The sequence below is a fragment of the Crinia signifera genome, chromosome 11, assembly GCF_055691185.1.
Source record: "Crinia signifera chromosome 11, ASM5569118v1, whole genome shotgun sequence".
In the NCBI taxonomy this organism is placed as follows: Eukaryota; Metazoa; Chordata; class Amphibia; order Anura; family Myobatrachidae; genus Crinia; species Crinia signifera.
In genome coordinates, this window is record NC_139227.1 from 82091458 (window position 1) to 82112301 (window position 20844).

The 20844-nt window shown below is 42.9% G+C and overlaps 1 protein-coding gene across 4 annotated transcripts in view; it reads left to right on the forward strand.

Moving 5' to 3' along the window:
• Positions 1–20844, forward strand: part of TSPAN4 (tetraspanin 4) — a 655297-nt gene that overhangs the window by 259336 nt on the left and 375117 nt on the right. For all 4 annotated transcript variants that reach the window (XM_083165444.1, XM_083165446.1, XM_083165445.1 and 1 more), the window contains one exon: positions 14390–14453. The gene's annotated coding sequence lies outside the window, so the exon portion shown is untranslated. The remainder of the gene's footprint in view (positions 1–14389; positions 14454–20844) is intronic.

Below are 20844 nucleotides of genomic sequence, written 5' to 3' on the forward strand. Positions count from 1 at the left end.
GGTGGAGGATGACTGTGTTACAGTATATGTGTTGTAGTTGCGGGCCGGCCCAGCACAAGCTCCTCCAAAAAAAAAAAAACCTGGTGAGCACTCGCAGATCGCGCATGCGCCGGTTTGGGACGCCGGAGGCAGGGATGCGGCACCATGATGTTGATGATGTTGTGACGTCATGGCGCCGCATCTCTACCTCCGGCGTCGCAAACCGGCGCATGCATAGTAAACGCTCGCCAGGTTTTAACTGTCCACAGTGAAGACTGATACTGGGCACAGCGGGCAAGCAGGGCGGGGGAGCCGGCGGCAAAGCAGGTGCTCCGCCGGCTCCACCCTAGCTACGCCTCTGACTGGTAGCATTGGGGTACTGGCAGGGGTGCACTGTATGTTGGTCCAAGAATAATTACAATTATTTATGGTCAATGCAATAGGCCATTGGTTCTCAAACTAGGTCCTCAGGACCCCACCCAGTTCATATTTTGCCCAACAGGTGCACTCATTACTGACTGAAACATTTTGAAAGAGCCACAGGTGGAGCTAATTATTTCACTTGATTCTATGAGGAGACCTGCAAAATATGCACTGGTGTGGGGTCCTGAGGACCCACTTTGAGAACCTATGCAATAAGCAAATCCAGTGCTTGTGTCCTCCAGTCATAAACTATGTGGAAAAACCATAGATAATCCTTTCCATCTCCACATAACTGAACCTAGGGATGTCATATAAGCACAACCTACATAATTAAATATTTTTCATAGAATTTCTAAAAAAGAAACTTTAAGCCTAGGTGTTCAGTGACAAATGACTGTGACTATGCTGCAGGTGTACTCGTGATTTTGTTACTATACACATCTACATAGTGTCAGAAGAGGGATTGACATGGTACACGGTCTGAGAATAGGTCCGCTGATATTTGATGAAAATGACAACTGGTTGAGGTTTAAAAGGGAATGGCACGTGTACTGCATAGCAGGTCTTATAGACAGATCAAAAAAAGTCCAGGCATACACACTGCTGAACCTCGCACCTCGAACCTCCATTTTTTATACACTGATGGAGAAGACAGAGAGGATCCTGATACCCTACTTACAAAGTTTGAAGAGATTTGCATGCCTGTAAAGAATGTCATTATGGACAGATCTATCTTCAACAGCACAAACCAAAAGGGTGACGACACCATACAGTCCTAAGTTTCCACGCTAAGGCTGCTGGCAAAGAAGTGCAATTTCGGTATCCTCACCGAAGAGCTCATCCATGACAGAATCGTATGCGGCATATGCAGCGACAAGGTACGTGCACAGCTGCTGCGGGCGAAGGGCCTCACATTAGAAACTGCCATAAGCATCTGTACGCTACACGAACAGTCTGAAAAGGGCACAAGGGAGCTAAAAAAGGACGCTGAGGTGTGTGTCATGGCGGCTGTCCCACACCGATCCTCCACATGTGGGATCTGCGCAGCACAGCACCCTCCTGGTAGGCAAAGCTTTCCTACATATGATAAACGATGTAATGCATGTGGCAAGTGGAATCATTTTGCAAGGTGCTGCCACGCCAAAGTTCAAACTTCCATAAAGCGACAGTCTGAGTCACGCTATAGCCGCCCACCCCGGCCGATTAACCAGGTTGAAACAGAGCCAGGGTGTGACACAATTCGCATGACAGTCTGTGACAATGTAGACTACTTGGATGAGAAGGGCAAAATATTTATCAAGCTGAAAGCAAAGCATACGAACAAGGTGGCCACAGTCAAAATATCCTACATGTCATGTCCTACAAATAACTGCGTGAAATAGATCAAACTGCACAAAGAAACCCACAAGACAAGATCAGCTTGATAGCATATGGTGGCCAAATCATCACCACACTGTGTACCGCACAGATACAGTTTACCCGTGCTGATCACATTGTGGATCAGCAGGTAAAATCACTGTTAGGCCTCCCTGACAGTATGAAGCTAGGCCTTCTCAAATTTGTACACGCAATACAGATGACCATTCCAGAAATTAAAGATTTTCAGGACTTATTTGATTACAGTACACTTGACAAGCTTCCTGTCTTGTACCATATGAGGCTGGATGACTCCATTGTACCTACTGTCTGTGCCCCCCGGAGGGTCCCTATTGCAATGAAAGACAAAGTTATCCAAGAGATCCACAGAATTACTTAATTGGGTGTCATTGCCCCCATAGAGGAAGCAACACTGTGGGTGTCCGCCATGGTGGCCGCATAAAAAAAGATGGGACTGTACGTCTTTGCATTGATCCAGTACACTTGAACAAAGCACTCCTGCATCCATATCGCCCTCTCCGCACCATTGAGCAAGTGATTCTTGACATGCCTGTTGCCACAGTCTTCAGTACTCTGGATGCAAATTGCTCCTTCTGGCAAATCCCTTTGGACAAAGCTTCATCCTTGCTCACTGCTTTCATGACCCCAATAGGGCAGTATGTCTTCCTCTGCATGCCCTATGGAATCACTACGGGCAGTGAGGCTATCCCTGTGACATCATTGTCGACGACATCCTGATATGGGGCCGTACTGTGGAAGAACACGACCAGCGACTTCGCCAGGTGCTTGAACGGACCCGTGCTTTAAACCTCAAGCTCAACCCAAACAAATGCAAGTTCAGAGTTACAGAAGTGGCATACGTGGGCCACATGCTCACCAGTCAAGGCATCAAACCAGACCCGAATTAGGTCACTGCAAATGCCGCTTCCACCTGACCAACAGGCAGTGCAACGCTTCCTGGGGATGACCAACTACTTGTCCAAGTTTGTTCCGCAATACAGTGAAACCACTGCACCTCTGCACCAGCTGCTCCACCAGGACTCAGAATGGTGTTGGCTGGACACACACACACAGCTGCTGTTGATCGATTGAAGACCATGCTGACAAATCCACCAGTCCAGCAATACTTCAACATGCATGACCCGGTTGTCCTCTCCACCGATGCTTCAAAGAGTGGTCTAGGGGCCGTGTGCCCCCAACACCGCAGGCCAGTGGATTTCGCTTCCAGGGCCTTCACCAATACTGAGACCAGGTACAAATTGAGAAAGAATTGTTGGCACTGGTGTTCGCCTGCAACCGTTTCCATGACCTCATCACTATACTGAAGAAGCCCATCCACTCCACCTCTTCCCGTATTCAGGGCATGATGCTCAAGCTGCAGCGGTACAACCTGGATGTCGTAAACAAGCCAGGGAAGGAAATGTACGTTGCTGATGCTCTATCTAGAGCCTTCCTTTCGACTACTGACATGAACAATGCAGAGGATGACTATGAGGTCATGGCTGTGGAGGTGCTCCCTACCAAGCAGCTGGAAGAGCTGCATGCTGCCACACTTGCGGATGATCTTTCCCAGCATCTGTTTGCTGTGATTCTCAATGGCTGGCCATCCTCTTCTAAGGAACTTCCGCACTGTCTTCGCCCCTTCTACTGTATGAGAGATGAGCTCACCGTGTCTGATGGTATCATCCTGTGGGGTAACCACTTTGTGATCCCGGCTGTCATTCAAATGTCCTACACCCAGCAGATGCACCAGGGCCATGCCAGCCTGGAGGCCACCAAAGCGTTCTGGCCCTCCATGTACGTGGACATTGACCGTGCTGTTTCACTTTGTGCACCCTGCAATGCTTTACGTCCACACCAGCCACGGGAGCCCATGCTGCTCCATGACATTCCTGATCTTCCATGGTCCATAATCAGCATTGACACAATTGGTAATCTATGCACAGACCTCTATAGGAAAGAAACTGCAACCAACAGCCTGCTGCACGCTTCAAGTGGCCATCTGCCAAGCACAATTAAGGCTATCCCCAAAGGGGAAATGATAAGAACAAAAAGAAACTGCTCGAACCCCCAAACCTTACAAAGAAGAGAACACGAATTATCAGATAGATTAATAGAGAGAGGGTATAACAAAAACCTAATTAAAAAAATCACAAAGAGCAGTACAAAAGATCACACGTGACTCTCTGCTTCTCCCTAAGCAACGGGACCCAAACCAGTCAGAACCTATTCGGTTCATAGGCACATATAACAACCGCTGGAGGGACATCCGTCAAATTCTGCAAAAACCTTTTTACCTGTACTACAGACGGATGAAGATTTGAAGCAAATACTCCAACCTGAGGTTCAGGTCAATTGGAGAAGAGCGAGAAATGTTAAGGATCATCTAGTACGTAGCCACTTGGCAGAAGTACCACCGACAACAATGACCACACAAAAACAAGGCTCTGAAAAGTGTGGCAGATGTAAGGCCTGCAGTTACATGATTTTAACCAAAACATACAAGGACAAATTTGACAAAATATGGTACATAAAAGGTCTGATAACCTGTACCACAATCGGGGTGGTATACCAAATACAATGCCCATGTGGTAAAACATATGTGGGCAAAACCAAAAGGCCACTCAAGGTACGGGTATTTGAACATATTTGCTCCATACGCAACGCCAAAAAAGATGCGGACAACTTTAGAAAACTTAGTCCGATAGCAAGACACTTTATGCATCATCATGACAACGACCCTAGAGGCCTTAAAGTGTTTGGTATGCGGCACATCCAATTGGGCATCAGAGGTGGAGATCTGGATGCTGAACTCCTTAAAACGGAAACCAAGATGATCTTCTTGATGGACTGTCTACAGCCAAGAGGATTAAACGAATACAATAGCTATTTACCCTTCCTTTGATCTTCTCACGAGTAACCACTCCAAGTTCAACTGGACCATCACATGAATAGTACCCTCAAAGAACATCAATGGTCAATTGAACATAATTCCTTGTTAGACCCTCAAAACGGTCTTTCTTCTATACCCCCTTCCTCGTTTCTCAAATCCTCCAGCCCCCCTTACCCTCATAATCAGAAGTCATGATACATGCTAAATATTAGTGACTAACATAATACTTACCATAATCAAGAGAATACCTGAAAAAGACAAAAGACAGTAATTAATAAAGAACATCAATGAAAATTCAATAATCAATACACAAAATTAATAACCAACCAATAATGAAACCTAATCACCTTCACAACTTCTTATCTCGAACACAGGCTAATCACTATTATTAAATTATAATAAAAACAACAAAAACATTGTATATATATTTTTCTCTCACCAGATAACACTATACTAAAGAAAAATTATTTTCTTCTCATCCTCATCACTTTTAAACAATTCACCCACCATCGATTCATCCACCATCGATTATAATCAGCATTATACACCAAGTTTATCACCAATGTATTATAATCACTCACAGAGTATCTAAGCAAAATTCACATGCTCTTTTTTAAGAAACGATTCGCCTTCCCTGCATCTCTCCCCAAAATTGTTTTTTCCCCTGTTTTTGCACATTAACACATGTTCATATTTGTAGCACAATACTCACGGTTTTTCCCGGTTTCTTTTCCCCTGTCAGCCAAATCACTGATTTTCACATGTTCAATATCGATAAGTACCCTAGAGAAAACAATAGATATAATCAGATTAGAAATAAATGGTTATACTGTATATAATGTTATTGGCAATCAAGCCCAATATTCTATACGTCTAAGTAACGTAAGCGATATAAATTATGCAGATTACCGGGCAGGTGGGGTAATCGGCATATTGTAGAATCAAACATCCCAAATCAATGCCGAGCACTGAATTTACAGTGAAAACAACCAAAGAACCAGGAACTAGGGAAGCATAGGACTAAACAGAGGCAACTCCCGAAATCTTATAAAGATCATTTTAGCAACTACAGTCATGATAAACGTAAAAAACTTACATACATCCAGATTCCGGGGCGACGGAATACGACATACAGATAGACGGGCTGAGCCCGAGGAGATGACCATTGGCGCAGGATACACACGTGACGAACCACGTGGTGTCAGCAGCGGCAGCAGCATGACGCTGCATAGAATTGCTAGGAGTACAGCGAGCCACACTATTGGCCATAGAGTGAACACATGACCCGCGGACTCAAAGATGATTGGCGGGAGACATAAATAAAGATTGAATGGAGGCTCACAATCGCTTGGCTAGCTTGAAGAAGCACCCAGTGCGAAACACGTGTCCTAGACCCGTGCTAGACAGACTTTATAGGATGTAATTTGTGTTATTTGTTGTCAATGTCAGATTCACTGTTTGTTAAACTCTAGTAATGCTGTTTGACCTAGCGCTGGTGTAACAGCAACAATAGCAACTGCTGCTCACGCAGTCTCCCTACACAGGGTAACCTGCAGGGAAGGCATCATATGTCAGTTAAAAACTAGAGCATAGTACACCGCCAACATAAGGCTATAATCATACACCTGATTAACCACCCAGTACTAGAACGGCTAGAAGAGGTGGAAGTAGGTGTGATTTAAGAGTGTTTCTATAGCAGAGGTAATAAACCAACTCCTAAAAACCTGACATAGTTGCACAAAAACTTATTGGCAACCCAGCCAACTGAACGGTGCTAAAACATGCATATATAAAAAACCACCAGCAGAGGTCAGCAGATAACAATCTGAGTTAAATAATATGTATCCAAAACTACCTATCTAAAATCCTGGGCGAAAAGCCAATAACAGGAATAAGAGTGTAGCAAAAAGTATCTATTAAAGGCTACAAGTAATGGGATAAATACACTCCTCACCCACCATACGATCAAAGAACTGTGATATAAGCGGCCAGATCTTTATACAGTACTAAAGAACCTTAAAAATTACTACACCCCCAAACAGTCAAAATTGTGATATAGAGCCACAAATAAGGCCAAATCACACACTTTGATAAAATAACGAGTCTGAAGTGACTACAGTATACGTCATAATAAAGCCTAATGTGACATAGAGCCAAACTTCAGGCCATAATCACATAGCACACCAATTGCCAAATATTGGTCAGTAGGTGAATAGGCATATGCGACAGAAGCTGAAAATCACGTTTACAATATTTGTGTGACATAGAGCCAATTCGGTGGCCAAATCACACCTCTCAGTATACAACAACTATGCTAACTTACAGCAAAATTAGCACATGTGACAGAGGCTCTTAAAAGTATCTGTAATACTGTACATACCCTCAGACAGGAACTGGATCCAAACAGACTGTGGGATATATATACAGATATATATATTGCTTCAAAAACAACAAGGTGTGACATAGAGCCACAACCAAGGCCAAAACACACATATGTCCAGCCACTACAAGCTGACAGAAATTATAAAGGTATTGACTATATCCCCAAACAGTCAAAGTGTGATATAGAGCCATAGATAAGGCCAAACCACACACCACGCTAAACAATAAAATTAGAGGTGAATACAGTATGCGTTATTAAACAACTGAATGTGACATAGAGCCAGAATTAAGGCCAAATCACATATTTCACCAACTGCCAAATACTGATAAGCAGTTAAATAGGCACATATGACAGGAGCTGAAAATCACGTCTGTAACATTTGTGTGACATAGAGCCAATTTCGAGGCCAAATCACAGGACAAAATGCTGACCTACAGCTAAATTGGTATAAGTGACAAAAGCTCCAAAGGATATCTGGAATACTGTACATATCCTCAGACAGGAATTAAATTACAAAACAGACTGTGGGGTATATCATAGATATCTACAACAACTGTAAAGTGTGATATAGAGCCACAATTAAGGCAAAAACACACACATGCTCAACCATTATATGCTGACAGAAATTGTAAATATATCTATTACCACTGTATTGAGAAGACCGCAGAAGTGCCAAAAGGCACAGATCGGAACCAAGGGTTGGAGTGACCCAATATTTACAAACAGTGTGACATACTGACCAAGAAATCACAAACCACAAGGGAATAACACCAGACTACTACCAATTAAGATCATCCTATAAAGTCTGCCTACACGTTTTAAAACTCTTTCTAACACAAATCTTTATCTTCTATCACTGTGTATGTATGTTGGGATATTTTTAACCTCTCATTTTTTCGCACATCTGTGGGTAACTCCTTGTTAAGCAACATATTAATAAAGACACTAGGAGTCCCCACGGTTTTATATAAAAACGAACCAATTATTGAAACAAAAATACCGATTCTCTGAATCAGGAGTGCATCCACAAACAACTGTCTTTCTCCCTCTCTCTCCCCTTCCTCTCGCTTTTTTTGATCATTGACCCCCAGTTGGTCAGGATAGCACCCCCGCTATACCAAAATCAAAATAGCGGTAAAAACCCGTTAATAGAGGGTTTGATACATAACGATTAGAGTGCAGAACCCATAACCCTACCTGTTCCTCTTCCATGGTCCACCCTGGCAGCTGATTTATTTGAATGGAGGGGGAAGGAGTACCTGGTACTAGTTGACTCCTATTCAGGATGGTATCGAGATAACTACTTGCCCAGCACCACAAGTCATGTGGTAATTTCAAAGCTGAAAAGACACTTTGCAGTACACGACACCACACAACAGCTGATCACTGATAATGCCATGCAATTCAAGCAGAGAGTTCAAGGACTTTGCGAACATCACTAGTAGTCCACACTACCCACAGTCCAATGGGTTGGCGGAGCATGCAGTCCGCTCTGCAAAGCACCTAATGGAGAAGTGTGCATGAGATGTATCAGACTTGGCACTGCTAAACCTGAGAAACACATTCCCGAGATGGACTCCCATCCCCTGCACAATGCCTATTAGCACAGTGCACCTGCACAGACATCCCAATGGCAAAGCAGCTCCTGCAACCCAGAGTAGAGCCACAGGTACGGGAAACTATCAGCAAGCCCAGAATGGCCGCCAAGGCTTCTTATGACAGATCAGCATACTGTTTGCCACCACTGTCTCAAGGCCAGCCAGTCCGCATGCAAACCGAGCAGTGATTTGACAGAATGGCAGTGGTTCAGCATCCTGCAGGTCATCCAAATAGCTATGTGGTACAGTCTGATAATAACCTCTATGAATGCATTCGCCCCCACCATCTGTTAAGTGTACCTGAAGAAAGCTCTACACAGCCTGACTCGACAGTTTCTACCCAGCTGCAACCAATGTCCACATTACAGGGACTGTCCCTCCCCAGAGGCCACTCCTGAAGTAGTAGAGCCCTCTGATGTCACCGCGGACATACCTATAGGTTCCCAGTATACCATTACCAGATCGGGCGGAGTGTCCAAACCCAACCCAAAGTTTCAAGACTTTATTGTATGATATCATCTTTTTTGCTCATGCCTAATATTATTACATTTGTTTCATTCATGTTTGTATCTTTCCAGTTTAAAAGGGGGGATATAAATGCATGCTGTACATCCTGGGAGATGATGTCATGCTGAGGGGACTTACTTCCTGGTTAGTCTCACTTACTTTCACTTAGTGTCTGCCTCATGGTGAATAAAGACCTGTGTTACATCTATGCTTCAGGTGTGCTCGTGATTAGAGAGGTCCTCTGTGGCACCAGTACGCGTCACTGTGAACAAGCCACAATGCGAAACACGTGTCAGTAGACGCCTCTGACACGCCCCCTCCTCCTGAACCCAGCGGCATCGTTACAGGAGAAACTCCGGTCCATACAGCTCCACGATCAACACCAGGTACCCGCGGCGCATACACCGGACTGAGACCACTTCACCTCGGTTCCCCGCTGCACAGGTGATTGTGTACAGCTACCACGACCTATTGTTTGCGGCTGGCTCAGACACCTCACTGAGCAGGTGCCGGTCAGAGTAAACCTCTCCCCGGCCAAAATCACCATACTTACCCAGTGCTCACTCTACCCCCATTTGGTTAGACACATGGGGCCCTGATGTCAGCTGGATTGGTGCCAATATCCTGACACCGCTGCCCAGGCACCCGTGGAGCCTTTACCGGTAATACAGCCGGGTCAACTCAATTAAACCTTGCTGCAAATTAAATAGTATATTGCCGCCGAGCAGACCACTGGTTTACACATGCACATTGTTTAGACCAGGGGTAGGCAAGTAATTTTTACTGGAGTCCGTATATTTATAATTATTTTGACCAGAAAAATAAATAAATAAAAAATATAAACATATTAAAAAAACAGAAAAAAAATATATTATATATATATATATATATATATATATATATATATATATATATATATATATATATATATATATATATGATCCTGGGGGATATATATATAGTATAAGATCGCACTCCATATAATGAATGTACAGCAGCTGGGGTGACGTCCAGAACCTTTAACAAAAAAAGTCCATGTATATAGACAAAAGAAAGACTCACTCTCCAGGCGATTTTCATGCAATTAAAAAGCTGTGTATTGTATTTTCACATAAGCAACAATATAAAGTAGGTACTCAACGTTAGCGTTTCAGTCCTAGCAGGACCGTCTTCAGGAGTTATGCATCAAGGGCATCCATGTGAGGTGAAGCACAGCGTGGACCACACAGCAGGTTCCTACAGCAAGGAACCACTGCAGGTCCTGTGATTTATATACCGACTGTGTGTGTCAAAAGGGCGCCAAAACTCAAATCAGACAAACTGGGAAGGTTACCCCTGTGTAGCTGTCAACACAGCGCTAACATCCCCAGTTCTATCTACCTCATAACACATGATTCTGGGTTTCCAGGAACTCTGTTCCATTGTACATGTTTCCGCACGGACCGCATTTTTTACATTGAGGTCGCAGGTCCGTCACACATTTACGTCCCTTCCGCTTCCGGTTTCTCCGGTTCTGGCCGGAGCGCTACTCATATGTATGTTTGTTTGGCACTTTGCGTGTGCTCACATATATAGCCCCATAGTTTGGGCCAACATTTAAACAGTGCAGCCACGCTCATATCCTATTGATGCCTTTTTCACCTCTATCCACGTATATTTACGAAACCGGAAGTGACGTCATATGCGGTTCACCGCGATACGCAGAAGTAACCTTCCCAGTTTGTCTGATTTGAGTTTTGGCACCCTTTTGACACACACAGGGGGTATATAAATCACAGGACCTGCAGTGGTTCCTTGCTGTAGGAACCTGCTGTGTGGTCCACGCTGTGCTTAACCTCACATGGATGCCCTTGATGCATAACTCCTGAAGACGGTCCTGCTAGGACTGAAACGCTAACGTTGAGTACCTACTTTATATTGTTGCTTATGTGAAAATACAATACACAGCTTTTTAATTGCATGAAAATCGCCTGGAGAGTGAGTCTTTCTTTTGTCTATATTGTGTATATATATATATATATATATATATATATTTATTTATTAAGGGGGCACAAAGGCAGATAGAAAAGCTGGAAAAATTACCACTAGGTGCTCGATAGATAAATGTTAAAAATTATGGTAAAACAATTACACATTATTTTATTGAACATATATTAATTATAAAATACACAAGTAAATGGGCAACGTGTTTAGGAATACAGTTCAATAGTGAGCTCACTTACATGTATGGATAAGTGTCCCTTGATGTCTGGGGTGCAGCACAGCAACTTGTTATTCCTGAACCACGTTCCTATGTCTGGTTCCCACACACCACCACAAGTGATGCAGCGGGATGCAGTGTAAATCCCGGCGTTAAGAATCCCGACGCTGGAATCCCGATCGCCGAAATCCCGACACTTTCTACCTCCGTGGGTGTCCACGACACCCCCGGAGGGAGAACAAGTTAGTGTGCCGAGCGTAGCGAGGCACCGGGCCCGCTGCGTGGCGAGCGCAGCGAGCCCTCAAGAGGGGGGCGATCCACGTCCCGTCCCTCCTTGTCGGGATTTCGGCGATCAGGATTCCAGCGTCGGGATTTAATACTGAATCCGATGCAGCATCTCTCTCAGGTATAAATGTAACCAGAAGAACGGCCCGGTAGCCTGTGTCGGGCAGTAGGTAGCACAGTCCTTTAATAGATGACAGGAGCAGGACGGCGAGAGGCTCTCTGGAAGCCCTCTACAAACCGGGTATCATCTCCTGCTGCGGGAAAACTCACCGCGTATGTGCTGTTGGCGCTGTAACTGGGATGAGCCCGGTAAGCGTACATTGGGCAGTTGAGCACAGTGGAGAAGCAGGACGGCGAGAGGCTCTTTGAGAGCACTTTGCAAGCCGAGTGTCCGCTCCTGCTGCTGCCTCTGATCTCATTAGCTGCGCGCGGGTGTGCGGTGACATCACCCACGCACCAGCCGCAATGCATCCTTGGGACCGCTGCAGGCGGATAGAAAAGCTGACCGGCTAAACTCCTGAATCTAGCAGCGCTGCACTGCTAGTTTCAGGAGTTTAAACGGTCCGCTTTTCTATCCTTTGCGGTCCGGAGATGGACCGCGGTCCGCCAGTTGCCGGTCCCTGGTTTAGACCATAAATCTGCCCATGTGTACATAATTGTAGCACCAGATTTACTGTTCTTTAGCACCCATCGGGGCACCCCTCATTTGGTAATTAAGCAACCTGTGCATAAAAAATCTATACTGTCTAGTTTAAAAAGAAAGGTGCCCGTATGCACAGAATTAAAGTGCACTGTACTATATCCCCATCGGACTGTCTATATGTTGTTGAGCATCAGTCTAGGAACCTGTCTCTGACAATTGTGTCAACACTTAGGCACCACTAGGAGATACTTGGAGGTTTAAAGCCAATATATAAAATTGCAATTACGGTGCCTTGTGAGTACAATCACAGGGTAGCCATATGTGGGTAGCTTCTGTCAGCTATACTGATTGTTTGTTTTTGCCTAACCATCCAGAGCTATAGCCCAATCCAGGCATTCGCTATCTTCAAAGAGCTAGGAGATGCTTTTGTTACATGCTGTTTTTGCCTCCATGTGATGATACTTTGTGTTCATATTCCCCTTTTTTACTTTGACACTTTTGTAACCGCTATTGAGCAGTTGGCAGACTCCTTTGACTCCACAGGCTGCATGTACTAACCAGAAATAATGTATACCTGAAACATTTATTAACATGCATGTAGCAATACTCGTGTTTTGCTTCTTGAAAAATATCTTCCCACTGGTGCAATCTGGCTTTTAGCAACATCAATACTGAAACCAGTTACACCACTCCAAGGTGGAGACTTGGGTACATTTCTTTATAAATCTCCCTTCCATCTTTTTCTGCTGGGCCTCCCGTGTTACCCCTATCACTCTTAATCACCATTAGATATCTAATGATAGATGGTGAATAGCAGAAGAGGGCTATCACGGCACTCACACCTTATCCTATACTATCTACGCTGCACTCTCATTTGCTGTAGTACTCCTGGTCTCTCTGCAAGGCCATTGGCAACAGAAGCCCAGGTGGTACCTTCACAGCAAAAAGCAGAAGCACAGATAAGCCTTCTCACGACCAAGGCATGCTCTCGTCCCATGGTACAATTACTGCCATACATCACTGGCACGCCTGATTCTCATCCCGAACTCAGAAGCTAAGCAGTGATCCAGTACCGTAGGGGAGACCGACGGGGAATACGTACTGATATTTTAGTATAAGTTTTCCAATAAAAGTAAAATTTTAATATATTTCATCCATCACAATTTACAAGTGTGCCCCAAAAACCGTTTTGTTCTTCTTTCGTCACCCTTATGACCAAATACCCTTTCACGTGCTCGTGATTCTGTAACTATACGCATCTACAATTGTAGTTTCACGACTGCCTGGCAGACACAAATTCCCACATCTGCCTTAAGCAGTCATCCATTTGACCAGATGGGACAAAGAGACTTAATATATCCATGTTTCCATACACTGCACCTTGCTTGTATAGGCACAATTTACCTCACTGCATGTTACTAAATGAATGACGGTCGGCACGATCAGTAATGTTTCAGAATCAAATGATCCCAACTGAGTTTTTAAGCCAATTTCATGCTTAGAAAAATTGTTTAGGTTTAGGTTATATATTAGACAGCAATCATTCAGAATTTACATGCAGTGGCCAGCTCTGAAGTAACAGTCAGTGTAAGATCAGCATCGGATAATCTTTTCATTGAGCTTTTTATTCTGTTCCAAGTCATTTTTAAAAACCAATCCAATTTTTTGTAACAATATGCAAATGTATAATAGAACTGCAGTCAATCAGGAATTTGCTTTCATTGTGTGACTTGCAGTATAATGATCAAATCCAGTTTCTGATTAGTTGTATTGGGTTGGTGCACATTTGGATTTAGTTTAATCCATGTAGAGCAAAACAAAGGGATTGTTATGTCTTAGAAATGACTTTCTCAAATGTACCTGTGATGCCAGGTAAGCACTCTGGTAATTGTGTCACTGTCACATTGGCATTTGTGGCCATTATTTGACATCAGTGAAGTTATCAGTATTTCTTTCTGCTCATCTACTTGCTGAATATTTATAGAACACTTGCATGATGATGAGGATTTAAGAGGCCTGCAATAACCAGGGCTCATATTAAGTTCATTAAGGTTTTGCAATACAATGCAGCTAATTATTTTGTTTGTTTTGCTCTTTACAGAAAGAGAACAACCGGTGTGCTTGAAGTTTTGGGAGCACGCGTCAAAGCACTGAATCAGAACAATGTAAGTTTTCAGCAAGTTGATATTAACATACTGTAGAAAGTGTTTGGTTGGTCTACACTGAACGTCATTAATCCAGACCACACAACATTTTTCCTATGGTCCTGGAAGTTACTGAGGCAACATTTGGGATATGTAGTACTGCAAGCAAATCTGCCCGTCTTATATTATTGTGCCAATTATATTATACTGTAGCCTCATTTACCTCTCTTACATGTCTCCAGTGCACTTACCTTTTGTTATATATATAGTAGTACAGTATGGATATGATCAAGGCAGTGAAATGGCCAGGAAATACTATCAATTATTACTCACCCAGTTTGCCACAGCTCAGCTGAAAGCTATACATGTACCACCATAGTAATCATTGACTTTGGATTTTCGCAAAAGATTTTTAGTGGGATTTGGGTCTGAAAAACAATTTATACTTTAAATTTACTATACATGAGAGATTCCATTGTCAGCTTAAATAAAGGTGTCATGAATGATATGTTGTTTGTTCTGTAACTTTACTGAAACATATTGAATGCAATAGTTTGGTAGGAAAACGTTGATTTGGGTTAACTCTTTCCATGTGTACATTTTTGTAACCATTCTTTTCAACAGGTTTCAATCTTTCAAATCCAAATATATTAATCTGATGCATTATATAGGGCAACAAAACAAAAACGGTACTTATGTATTATCTGGGCTCCTATGTTAAATGCACCCCATTTTTTCATACCCCTACTATCCAACTACGCATGGAGTTGATTTTATATAGTGTTGCGAGCGCAGCGAGCCACCGTGCCCGAAGCGTGGCGAGCGGACGTGGTCTCATAAGAAAAACAGGAGCCCAGATATTACATAAGTACCACAAATCCCAGAATCCCGAGCGTTTTCGTCCGATCCGACACTAACTAGACAGTCGGAAGTCAATGTTCCGATCGTCGAGTGTTGAAAAGTCCGCAAATTGTCGGAAACAGACTCAGATTGTTGAAAAAAAAAAAGGCTGTGACTGACAATCCACGGCTGTTTCAGACAAAACAGATCCGACTTGAAAAAAGTAAGATCTGACACCCTTCAATGCTGTCGTTAATGGGAGCATTGAATAGGTGAGTGACGATATAGCCTGTCTGGAAATTTCAGCACGGATTGAATACGCCCCTTTATCTGCATGGGTGCACACTTTTATTTATATTAATACTGTTTATACCTCACGGCAGTCTTCTTGCAGCACTTACCACTTGCACACAGTGGTATACATTTTGGAGTAAGGTGTCATGCCTGAGGCCCTCTCTAATCTGAATTAATTCTTACTTTACCTCCTCTCAGGTATCGTTGTAGTTGTGACCTGCATATAAATGTATAACAAATTTGAAGCACACAAAATCCTATTGTGATTAAGAATGTATTAAGTCTAGAGTTGGATTGGGGCAGGAGAAGCTATAAATGCATTTTGTAGTACATTTCTCTTTATAATCCTGAATTATTTATTGGAGTTTGCATATGAATTAATTTCACAGTGGCAAGGGTTTTGGAAATTATTTCTTTACAAAAAAATTCAGGCAGTAGATGTATAGTTACAGAGCTGTAAAAATATCACCAGGTGAGTGATGGAGAAAGTGCCGGCTCACTAATTGTTTATAAGAAACTGCATAATGATGTCATTTCAGCAACTGCAGGGGAAAAGATCTGCTGTAAAATCCTAGCTAGAACGTTAACTCTTCCAGTATCTCCATATGTCCATAAGCACAATGGTAGAATTGCAGATAAACTTTAACTCTTGATGAGTTACTGTGATGAGTTAAAAGTTTGCTATGTTACCTAACTGTATTCTAATATTTGTAGATGATAAATTACATTTCCATACTTAATTTTTGGTGTTCTACAAAGATTTAAAGGATGAGATAACGATTTCAGAACTAGGAGTAGATTTACTAAAGCTTCTAAAACAGGCAAATCAGCTTCTGTTTGTCATGTTCTAGAATGCTATAGACAACATAAGTAAAATGTGATTGGTTTCTATGGGAACCTCTAGTTTTCAATTTTAGAAGCTTTAATACATCAACCTTCTTGACTCAAAGGGACTGATTCCATGGAAGACAAAGAACAGTACAAGTACAGTAACTGCAGATTGGCAAAACCATGCTGCACTGCATGAGGGTCAGAATTGAAATATGCAGAGAGGATTTTAGAACTCATTTCTAAAGTGCAGTGTAAAGCTGTCCAGCATGTGTGAGCTACATGCAGAAGCAGCCAGTATATACCCTGCATGTAAGAACAGGGTGCATTGAGCATCTCAAGTATACCAGCAAATTTCTGATGAATATTGATAAATAACGTGGATGGAAAACAGGACCAGATATCATCAAAACAGATGTTTATCTGGGTTCTCTCTGTAATACATGTGCATATCGAGCAGGATACCACCTCCTGCCTGATAGAACATCATTCTTCCAAGTCCAGCATCTCCCATATGCTCTTCTCCCATATTCACACATACAATTTTTTAGCAGGTTGTCCATGGTTTACAGCAGGGGCAGCCAACTCCAGTCTTCGAGAGCTACCAACAGTGAACGTTTTCAGGTCTCCTCACAGAATCACAAGTGAAGTAATTAGCTCCACCTGTGGATCTTTTATAATGTGTCAGTCAGTAATGAGTGCACCTGTGTACCTGCGAGGTGAGCTGGAAAACGTTAACTGTTTGTAGCTTTCGAGGACTGGAGTTGGTTATCCTTAGTTTACAGTATTAGCAGAAAATGTAAATGAGGCTGTTAAAGTGGATCTATGCTGGCAAAGGGTCCAAATTTCTAGTGTGTATATATACTATTTCAGTAGTTCCCCTCACATGTGCAGTGGCAATACAATGCTGACTAGACTCTCCCAAAATCTAGTAGAATATAGTGGAGACCTCATGTATGTATATTCTACAATTCTCCACTTTTGGCTATGATGGGAATATGTCACTCTCATTCCCAGCTCGGTAATTGTTGTCTAGCACCAATTCTGTGCCACTCTGGTTGACGGTGCTAATGATCAGCGACATTGGCGAGACACTACCAGTGACCATGATTGCTTTATAAAATACTAAAAGAGGCAGTGGACGAGTGGAAGACACTTGGCCCTCGGTTATAATCCCCATTATACTCACAGCTTATTGCAGGAAAGTGGAAGTAGAGTTTTTCTGCTCAATGGACCGCACCCTGATCCGCAGCACATGACCACAGCTCATGTCAGAAATAGAGCCTTTCCGCTCAAAGGAACGCCATCAATCTCGCCTATAGAACAGCTATAATGCAGTTTAAACCATATAACAAACAGTCAATGCAGAATGATTGTAATCGCACATAAACAGACTGGCGCTCGCACCTAGGAACAGATACTATGTACACAAAAATCAAATGTAAGAAACAGAAAAGATATATAGAAAAATATAAAAAATATATAGTGATAGCACATTAACGTAGTTACATAAGACACGCAGAATATGAATGCAATTGAAAGCACACACAGCAAAATGTATAATAAATGCAAAATAAGCAATGGGCATACAGGAGTGGAAGAATATTTGTGGATCAAATAAAGTGGGCAAAAGTAAATTATTCATTTAATCCCAAAGGAAAGAGGCTCGTTATTTTGTGGATCAGTGTATTCTCTCTTTGCAACAGTAATTTGTGTCTGTCTCCGTTTCTCTGAAGAGGAGGTATATGGTCTGTCGGCATAAACAGAAGTTCTCTCATTGTATGATGTTCAGTGGCAAAGTCTCGCCACCGGTGGTGAGTGGGCATCAATAGCGGAAAGGGCTTTTTTTTAATATGGTGAACCTGTGAAGTGCAATTCTTTCTTTAACCATTTGTATGGAGTTGCCGATGTAAAGTTTTTTTGCACGGGCACATTATAGCATAGTTTACAAATTTAAGACAGAACGGTGCTCTCAGACAGAATGGTGAGAGCATATTGTAATAGGGTTATATGGTTTTAAGCTGCTTTTATATGCAACTAAACATTTGTACATAAAGATAAAATAGAATTGTAACAAAGATTCATACTACTTGTTTCATTTAGTACAGATGGAGCAGCTGTCAGCCAGCCTGCCCCATCGCCAGATCTCCTGTGCTGGTGCAGGCTGCCGGACAGCAGCTACATCTGACGCGTTCCCGTCAGCAGTGCGGCGGGGAGCGGCTTCCCTGCTCATCAGGGGGAGCTGGGAGCAGAGCAGGAGAAGAGGCAGAGTGGGTTGGAGGGCTGCTACAGCCTCCAATAGAACGGGGAGAGCGGACATCTCATGCGTATGCCCCCCTTCTGTTAGCGAATGGCGAGATAATTAACAGGAGCAGCTCAAATGAGAGCTGCTCCATCTGTAAATTCTATTAGCATGAACTATTTTGATAAGGGAATGTATCGTAATAAATGGAAAATGCAATCGAAATAGACCAACTAAAACAGGGTTTGAGCCCACTGGGTATAGCAATGATGTACATAACCCTGGTTAGTAGCAACCAGAAGACTGAAATTAGGAGGCAGTGATGTTTTAGAATATTAGGTTCTTAACTGTGGAAAAAACATGACAAAGGATCCCAGATTTGCTCGACTGGAGCTCGGCGGTCGGATTCAATGTCCCGGCCACCGAGCGGTGAGAAAGGGGCGTGGCCGCGAGTTGAGGACGGAAATAGACGAGCTCCGGCCGGGAGCTCGCCTATTTCCGTCTTTTGTCGGCAGAACGAGCCCGACAGCTTATGCTGTCGGGCTCGTTCTGCCGAGAACCCCTGTTCAATGCTGTCGGGGAAGACAGCATTGAATAGGGCCCCGCAGCCATCTCCCCTGTCGGGAGATGGCTGTGGGAGCAGGACAAGGAATGAATGCCCCCCAAACCCTTTAACCAAGTGAATTTATCAAAATTGGTGTGAAAATTGGCAAGCAAACATTTTTATTTGTCATAATGACCTGTAATGTTTACCTTTTTATATAGGAAATATATATATATTTATTTGAATTTATATAACAAACTGAGGGACACTAGTATTGTTAGCGGATAGTTTGAACATCTCTCACAGAGATGTTGGCACTCAAAGGGTTAAATAAAATGAATTCCCTTTAATTCAATTTAATTAGTTATTTAAATATTTTTTATGTTTTGGGGAAGGGCAGGGAATGCTGAATAAGTGCTTAGCTGAAAGAGCTTGTAGAAGTGAAAGGCCGGCCTACCAATGTTATTATTAGGAATGGGAATGGAAGTAGATTAAAGCTGCCCGAGAAGACAAAAGAATCATCACTTAAATAATTTCATTTTAAAATACAGATATTTTGGGGTCATCAAATTTGCAAAATTTCTGTGTGCACAACTTTACTGACAGAGGAGATATCGATTGAAGATTTTTTAAAGGCTACATTAATTACCATCTGGTATGAATTTTTATAGGCAGTTTATCTTATTGGCATAGTCTACTCTCTTGATGGGATGCATAAAATACAGTATTACAGATATCTGGATAACATCTTCCTACAGTATCTGCTGATTCTTTGAAAAGGCAATAATAAGCACAGTTGCTGAATGCACTTTACAGTATGTCATAGTATGATCATTTTAGACCATGGGTCTATAGCCTTATGTGGGCCACATAAACAATCAACAAAATCCGAGGACCACTAAGCTATACTGCGATGTTAAGACTCTAAGGGGGGTATTCGTCACTCCTGGACTGAAATAAACAGAATTTACTGTGCAGCTGCAGTAACCACTACAGTGGCTAGTGAACGGGGAAACACCACCTACAGCTGTTTATCGATAGCAGTGGTGGATAACATCCAAAAATGGTATTACTTTGTGTATTTTCACTACTACTGTTGAGGGCAGGGGCGTAACTCCCAGAGGCAATGGAGACTACTGCCTCTGGGCTCTAAGCCCTAAAGGGGTACCTGCTGATTCACAGTGGGATCTAAGTGTGACTGTAGCCTTACAATGGAGATTTGAGTTAATTGGTTCTGTCCCACGAGCCCTACTAACACCTGCAAAAGTGGACAGGACAATTCCTGCCTGGTTCTGCTCAGTCTGTGCTGCAGCAAGCAACTGTGCACCCTCCACTGCTGCTGGACTATGCGATAGCACCCACCGGTGAACGCTGATTCATGCTGCAGACATCTGAATATTGTTACTATGCCCCACCGGCTCTTTTCACATCTTTTTTTAACCCTTTCAGGTCCAACGTCTAGTCAGGCTCAACAGCCCTAGTGCTAGTAGTAGATCCAATGGTGAGCCACTTTAAAATAAGAACATTAACATCAGTCAATGTAGATCATTTTTGAATAATAATAAAAAAATTGCAGACTGAATTGCAAGAAATAAATGGGACTGCAAAGGCTTAAGGGGGGGGGGGGGGTCGGGGTAGCACCAAATTTCAATTTGACTCCAGGC